The following is a 9,254-nucleotide window of genomic DNA, read 5'->3' on the forward strand; positions in this document are numbered from 1 at the left end:
CATTCCTTATATCCAGGAGGAGAAAGGTAAGGTGCATCATTTTGACATTAGCTTGACATCTTTTATGAAAGAAAAACTGGAGTTTGATAACCCAAGAATGATGGATGAGGAAATCCGAAAAGCCTAGATTTGATACGAGGAGATGAAGCAAGAAGGGGTGACCAACAGAGGTTAGTCAAGTAAGAAGGGGCAAAGGAATTTTGTGAATATGAAGAATAACAAATATCCTACAAATAAGGGAGCACACAGAAAAAATAAACCCAACCTGTGGGGAAAAATCAACAGAAAGCTCGAGTACCAAATGAAATTGGATAGACGGAGGAATCAAGGAAACCGGATTTAATTTTGTCACAAAATCCTCATTTATATTGTTGGGGCTATTGGGAACCCAACTATTATAAAAACTTACCTCAACATACCAGGACATAGATCGTTTCTAATATTCAGGAAGCTTCTATAGTTGGGGAAGTTGCAAGGAACATTTCTCATATCAATGCCGCATTAGAAGACCATGAGGTTGACTATCAAGTGATGATGGTAGAACTTGAAGGTTAACTAGCTAAATGCCATGTCTCTATTCTAAGAGACACTAGTGAAAGCCTAATCTATGTTAACCTAAAAATAGTTGAAATGTGTCATTTAGAAAGTGTTCAATTTAAAAGTTCTTGGTTAGTACAATTGGCCACCAGAGCAAAATGATTGGTAACTACCAAGGTGGAGAACTGTTTTGTAGAAGTAAGATGACAACAGATTAAGGTAACTCTAAATATGCTTCCTTCAGGATCATATGATATATTGATTGGTATGGACTGGTTGGAGAGACATTGGTCCTTAGTAAACTGCAAAGAGAAGAATATCAACCTTCTTACGGATGAAGGGTGCAGGAAATACATTCAAGGAATTAAAAGGGACATAAAATTGCAACCAATAACAGCTAACCAGCTAAGTAAATTCATACGGAAGGGTTTTCAAGTATATGCACTTCAGGTAGGTTACACTAATTCTAAAAATGAGATAACCAGTCTACAAAATATATTAGTTAGATAAGATTCTATTGATGCTTTTCAGAGGAAATTTCGGGGCTTTTGCCAAAGCGAGATATTGAATTTACTATAGAAGTAGTTCTGGGAGCAGCCCCGATATCAAAAAATACCTACAATATGAGTATTCTTAAGTTAACATAGCTCAATTTACATCTACAAGAATGATTGGCTAAAGGATACATTCTCCCAAGTGTTTCACCTTCAGGAACCCCAATGTTGTTCGTGAAAAAGAAAGATGGCACCCTTCAATTATGTATTGACTATAGATAATGTTGGCATTATGATACAAGTATTTTCCTTAATGGCAAGCCTTCACGTCAACTCATTTTTGATAAGAAGCTAACAGGAATATACAAAGGCAATAGGGCAGTGGTACAGAGGATCAGGAAGATGGAACTAAGGTCTACTGATCAGAATAAAAAAGTTGAAGGAAGAAGATTATGTAAGAGCAGTTTAAGAGATACACGCAGGTTCACTTAGTGCAAGCACCGTATACATGCAGGTACTCAGAACAGAAATAGCATATAACATACACACACACTCCCACAGAAGACAAAGCGTGTACGAAAACCATGGTTTTGGTCCGAGGTATTTGGTCCATGGTATCTTTGGACCATGATATTGAACCTAGGTATTTAGTCTAAGGTATTCAATTCATGGTATTTGATCCAAGGTATTGGTCCTAAGTGGATTTGGCCCATGGTATTGAGAAAGACCAAAAACTATATAAAGAAGAGAGGATCATAAGGCCAGATGTGGAAGTGAACAAGATTCTAAGGAATACTTCTATCTGAAGTATATTTTATGTTGCAGGGTTATGTTTGGGACTAGATCTGAAATATTTATGTGCACCTTGAGTTCAATATTGGATCAGGATCATGAGACCTGAACTGACTTATTCTTGAATGATCTGATATTGTTTGAGGCTAGATCTGATGTTTTGAGTCCGTTTTATTCATTATCTATCATGATCTGGGTTTGTCTGAAGTATGGAATTGCAGCAAAGTTTTGAGTCAATATTTGCAGATCTGTACGCAGGTTCATCTGGGTAAAAGAGCATATACATGCAGGTTCTATTCTTTCAAGTAGCATATACAAAAGAAAGTCTTTATGTTTAGAGATGACTAATCTATCAGATTCGTATTGCTGATTTATTGCTACTGCTAATTTACTGTTGTCTATCAATGAAGTCTTGTTAGATCTGAATGTAAATATGAATGCATAAGGAGGTTGATATTTGATTGATTGTATAAGTGAGAAGAAGTATTTTCTATTGCCTTCCTGTGTAAATTTCTGCAAGTTGGCAGTATATGTCTAGTACATTGCTTGTTGGTACAGTTTGTGATTCTGAGATTTTATGTTTTAGAATCTTTAGAGGTATACATAGGTTGGGCTGAAGGAAGTAGCGTATACATGCATGTTTTCTTCATTGAAGCAGCATATACAGTGTAACACATGAATTTTTGAGGTTTCAGTTGGTTCTGAATGTTGATATATGTTTCTTGGTTTAACACAATGTTTTGATGACAGTGATATGATTATTTCAGATTAAGTGCATGTTGGTTGATGAAGTTTGAGTTTCTAAATTTCTGATGGGTTATTGATGAGTCAAGGTCTTCATATGTCTTGATATGTGCCAGGAGAATCCAGTCTGAAAATTCATGAAACGTGGTCCTTGGTGGAAGAGTCAAGTTTTCTGTAGGCTGGCACCTAAGTACTAGTAAACATATTGGCTAGTACAAGAGCTAGGGAGTTGTAGCTCCCTTCTAGTAGAAGCTGGAGAATCAGAGAAGGTTGTAACCTTCTGTAGGTAGAATCATGCATACTAGTATGAGTCTGCACCAGTACAATATTGTAAACAGATTTTCTTATTATTAAAAGAAGATAGAAATGACAACAATAGGTTGTTTTCACCCACATTGGGTTTCCACCTTAAATCTTGATGTTCATGTGTGTTGCTTATGTGTAATGGTTTATTATGTTTATACTACACATGATTATTGTTTAATGATTGATGAAGTATTGTTGCACTGATTAAAGATCAACATATGATGAATTAACTGAATCATAAGCTTATTGCATAAACGTTGGTTGCCTTAAAGATAGTTGCATGTACACACTAGTTCCCCTCTCTAATGTAGTGTATATAAATCTAATTATGAAAAAGAAAAATTCTTGATCTGATAATACTGATTTAGCCCCCCTCTGAGTATTATTTCCAATAGATAATTCAACAAATTAACTATTAAAAACAAATAACCTCTACCAAGAATTGATGACCTATTTGATCAAGTGAAAGGTGCTACTATGTTCTCAAATATAGATTTAGAGTTAGGGTACCATCGAATAAGAATAAAGGAGGAAGATATCTGCAAAACTACATTTCGAACCCATTATGGACATTATGAATTTGTGTTGCTACCATTTGGCCTCACTAATGCACCAAAAACATTCATGAGTCTGATGAATGGTATATTTCATCCTTACATGGACAAGTTTGTCTTTATTTTTATTGAATACATTCTGATATACACTGAAAATTTGGAGGACCATAAAAGGCATCTTCGAATATTACTAGAGGTTTTAAGAGAAAATCAACTCTATGCCAAGTTCAGTAAATGTGATTTTTGCAAGGACCAAATTCAATATCTAGGATGTGTTATTTCCTCCAAGGGTCTCGTTGTGCACTCTGAGAAAATTAGAAGCATTATGGAATGGTCTGTTCCCGAAAATGATGCATATATTAGATTTTTTATGGGCTTGCTTGGATATTACCACCATTTTATCAAGGGGATTTCTAAGGTTTCTTACCCTATAACATATCTACAAAATAAGGGAAGGGTATTTAGATGGAACGCTCAGTGCTAACATAGCTTTGAAGAGCTAAAACATCGATTGACAATAGCCCTTGTGATGAAAAATGTAGACCTGGAAAATGATTTTACTATTTGTACGGGCACTTTCTGGGAGTGCGTTGGGGGAGTATTGATGCAAGAAGGTAAGGTAATAGCTTATGAATATCACAGGTTCAAAGAGAATGAGAAAATATACTCTGCATAATATTTGTATTTAATTGTGGTTATCTACACCCTTAAAGTTTGGCATCATTATTTATTAGCGAAAAAAATTATGCTTACGAAATATCAAAGTAGGTTAACCACTTCTTTTAAGAAACCTAATTTGAATGCCCGTCAAGCGAGATGGACAACTTTCTTAAGTTAGTTCGGCTTTGACATCAAACATCTTAATGGAAAGGAAAACTTTGTAGTTGATGCATTAAGTAAAATGATGCACCATGTATATGAAATAGAATATAGTAGAGTTGAATTTGGTTTCACTCGGCAAATTAAGAAGGCAACTCTTAAGGATCTAGAGTACAAATTTTTGTGGCAATAGAGTAAGCAAGCACAAGATGTTGGAAAACCTTCCTAATTTGGAATAAATGATAATGTTTTGCTAACTTTCAATGTGATAATATACCTTCCTAACCAGCTCACGACTAAATATTTTTTTTACATGAGTCTCATCAAAGCCCTTATGTCGTCCTTCCCAGATATCAAAAAAATATTTTCTGCAATAAAGAAAAAAAAAAATTCTAGCCTGGAATGAGAAGAGATATTACAAAATATCTAGCTAAATGCTTAGGATGCCAAAAAATTAAAGCATAACACCAACATATGGTGGATATACTCCACCATTTTCGCGTACCTGAATGGAAATGGGACACGATTACCATGGACTTCTTAATTGGTTTTCCAAAGTCTAAAATGAAAAATGACTCAATCATGGTAGTGGTGGACGAGTTGAGAAAAGTACCTCATTTTATCCTTGTTAAATTTACATATCAAACTTTAAAAATTGTAGATATATTCATGAAGGAGATATTTCGATTACATGTAATACCGAAAGTGATAATCTCTGATAGGGATACAAAATTTAAATCTTCATTCTGGAAATATGTTTTTATGTGATTTGGTACTCAAATTCAATTTAGCACAACATACCACCCACAACCAGGTGGGAAAACAAAAAGGGTGAATCAAGTGATTGAAGGCATGATGCTCATGTACGTAATGAAACAACCAACAAAATGGGAGGAATACTTCCATCTAGTGTAATTGGCATATATTAATAACTACCACGAATAATTGAAAATGAGTCCTTTTGAGATGTTGTACGGGAAAATATGTAGAAACCATACTAATTGGAGTTTTCGTGAGGAAAAGTTGATATTGAGACCTCATATGTTAATACAAATGGATGAAGCAGTAAAGAAGGCACGATCAAATTTAAAAGTTGCTCAAGACAAAAAAAAAATTATGCACATAAAAAGATAACTTTCAAAGAGTTTCATGTGGGTGACAATGTATATGTGCATGTTACAACCAAGAAAAGTACTCTAAGATGGATAGGTTGTGCAAAATTGCCACCTTGATATTGTAGACCCTTCCGTATTTTAGAGAGAGTAGAATTCGTAGCGTATGAAATTGCACTATCAAGTTACATACGAGTCCATAATGTGTTCCAAGTTTCTCTATTAAATAAATAAATACATGATTCCAAAAATGTCATAAATTGTCAATATGTATAGGTAACATGTATGTGAATTTTTTTGACTTATATTTTACTTGATTGTTCAGTTCAATTGAAGATAACGCATGCTTGTGGTACACGTCGAACCAAACGGAGTGTCGGAGTGTTTATTGTAGAACCTCTGTATATTCTAGACTAGAATGAAATAATGTTGCGGAAACGAGTTATCACCAAAGTTAAAGTGAAGTGGAAGCACTTTAGCCCAAAAGAGGCTAAATGGGAGGATGAAGAATTGGTGCAGCAAGTATATCCTGACTTGTTATGATGTCAATAATAAACATGGAGGATGGCATTTCAAACAAGGGGGGAGGATGTAGCACGTCAATTTATTATAAGTGTTTGTTACTTAATTTTTTTACTGTGATTTACAATTAACTACTTGAAGAAATCATACTTTGTCAATGAGTTTTGTTTGGAAAGAGGAAGGAAAAGAACTTGCAAGACCTAACAAGTATTTGAAGAAGGTAAATGTGTAATCTATGGAGAATTATTGAGTTGGGCTGGATCCAGTGGAAGACTCATCTATAGACATAGGTATGTGAAATTATTAGGCTAGATCTTGGAGAGGTGTTGATGCCTGTAGAATGACCTGGACTACTCACAATCATAGTAACCACACCAGATTTTAGGAAGCTCGGAGGGAGATACGGATGTGATTTTCAGTCTCATGGGAAGGTAGGAGAGCACTCTTTAGATTTAGTTCCTTGGATGCCTAATCCTATAGTGATAAGTGTGTTGGAGTTTTTTCTAATTTGGAATTTAAGAGTTCGTAATAGAATGTACATTTTATTACTTCTGTATTTTTAATTACCATGGTTATTGTTTAGCCTAGTTAAGGTGTGAAACACATAGAGTTAAATTCTAAGTTCTAGAATAACTGTGTATATTTATAATGGGTATAGGTGAAAGGATAGAGTACGATAGATTCCCAACTGGGCACCGCTGTAACTCAAGAAGAAAATTAGTTTTGTATGTCTAGACTTGTATAGTTGAGAATGAAATTGGGTCGGGTTAGTTCTGCCATGGATGGAATCCAAAGGGTGTGAATAGTTGCATTCCTAGAAAACAAAAGAAAACCCCATGGGTCGTGAAGAACCTGAAAAACCTCGTTTCCATAAGACCCAAGGCAGGGAACGTGAGTGTAACCATCTGATGAGGAAAAAATGTTAAATTTGGAAAACATAAACTAATGACATGCATTTAGTTTATTGTTTTCTTGAAACTCAAAAAAACTAATAATGTTACTTTTGAACGATTAACAAAATGTATATAACAAACATTGCAAAAGTAATGAATTCTCAGTAAACATTGCAGAAAGTATGATATTTCACTACGCAAGAAATTTATTTAATAATTATGAGAAAAATGCAAGAGATTAATTCCATCCCAACTAGAGTACAAATAGTAGAGGGATTTATCAAACAAATTCCAGAATAGGAAAATAATGTACTCGTATGGCAAGCCAACAAAGAACTATATAACAATTATAAACCAAATAAGAGTTTGATTTTACTAACTGCAAGAACAGAAACGATCCCATGGTAGGGTTTCATGTATCAGGGTTCAAACCTTTTATAATATATAAACACCATGTCACGGCTATATAAATAATTAATATTATTCCTTTTCTAGAAAGAAATAGAATGTCCATTACAATCCAGAACCAGGGACCTAGAGGTAATCAAAATTGTTCTTAACATTAATACGACCCATAGAGGTCAGATTCCTCCTTTGGATAAGTCTACGCAGGCATGGAAAATACTTATGCTACAAGAAAACTAGGCTCAGGGAGCCACACAACCATTCTTTAAGACAAAGAATTAATAACCCATAAACCCTAGAGGAAAAGAAAACAAGGAACTTGGTTATTGCTGGGTAAAATGTGAAACTCCTTCCTTCTAGAAGAAACACAGGTGGTTCCTTAAGAGTGACAGAATCCTTACCTGCGTAAACCATCCGAATTAGTACTCCAGTGATAGGAGTATAATAATTTTTAATGTAAAGCAACAAAGATTACCTGCAGCAGTAGAAGCATTGCGCACCCCTATGAGAACATGTTGTAGTTTCTAGAGGACGTTAGACTATAGATATTAGTGGGAAAGAAAATAGAACTATGGATAATGGAGGAAAGACATACCATGTACCGGATCCGAAGTTGAAGACAAGACCTACAAGTAGTAACTATGGAGCAAGAACCTCTACGAAATAAAATGAGAAATTAGGTGAGTTCAACCTCCAGAGACCTTAGAGAAAATGGGTTTCCTCCAATTAATTGTCATGGAAATGGATCTGGGTAGTTAACTTTCATACCTATAGAAAAGATAGACCAACAGTTGGTGGTGCATAACCTCAGCACAGTGGAGATGGCAAGCCATCGGTTTTAGAGTAGCGTTGTGATGACAAGGGTAAGTAATGAGCTTTGTCCACAAGGGTTTAGGATGTTAGTTACCCTAAATTCCCCCCCCCAAACAACCATAGACGTCAACCTGAGGGTGGTGATCAATGATGGATTGATCAATAGGTGGCGGGAAATTCGAGAGATATCCAGGGTTTGTGAAATTTCTAAGATTAATTACCTGAGGCACGTTGGAGCTGATCTCATATAGAATGTTAAAAGAATATATACAACACTTCATAAATAAATGCATCCGAAAGAGTGTAACTCTTATAATGTAAAAGGCTCAAGTGAATCACTCAATATAGATCATTAATGATATATAGCAATAATTCAACACCATGAAGGATTTGTGTGAAGCAGCGAAGTGTTCTCTCGGTGGGAGACCACCCATAGCAATTGTATATAAACCTATAACATAGAAACCGTCGAAAATATTAATTTTAAACTATGGTTATTCCCATAAATTTCTAACATGGCTACTTATGCTACTATGTAGTGATTTATCGTTGTTGTCATTTAAATCCATATACCATAAGTTTACTTTTGTATGCAATAAATTTGTTTTTATAATTGTTTTATTTTTTACTTCTTTTTTCATATTGGTAAGACATGTTTCATATATTTTATCCTCCATGAAATATTCTAGAATATTTATAGTGGTATACACAAATCAAAGGTTGTGATTTATCTCTAAAGTAGCCATGTCTCTTTTGCCATTTTATGTAAATTTGTTATTTGAAAAAAAAATGTTATATGAACAAGTGTCATATGAAAGGAGTTATGGTTTTTTGGCACATGTGGTATTAATAAGTTAATGTATTTGTCCAAAGTATTGTAACAAAGCATATTTACATATTAAGAATTTCCATAGTAAAATAGAGGTAAATCTTCATGGCTAAAAATATTTTGCCATACTTTTTTAAATGTATATATCTTCAACTTGAAATTATTACTTTTAATATTTATTCAATAAAAAAAAATTAAAATGAAAATATAATTTAGTGAATTTTTTATAATTTTCTTTGAATTTTAATAACATGAGATATATCGTGTAATGTAAGTGTTTTTCAATACCTCTAATAGACTAATATTTGTAAGTATTTACAACTCTTTAATTTATATGGATAACTTAATATATGAAATAATTTAATATCTCTTAATATTAATAAGCCTAAAATGAAATTTAATTTACTCCATTTATTTTTAAGTAATATTTTCTT

Source organism: Pinus tabuliformis, chromosome 5_1, assembly GCF_031772625.1.
Source record: "Pinus tabuliformis cultivar Carrire ecotype Pingquan chromosome 5_1, CPIR1, whole genome shotgun sequence".
NCBI classification, from domain to species: Eukaryota; Viridiplantae; Streptophyta; class Pinopsida; order Pinales; family Pinaceae; genus Pinus; species Pinus tabuliformis.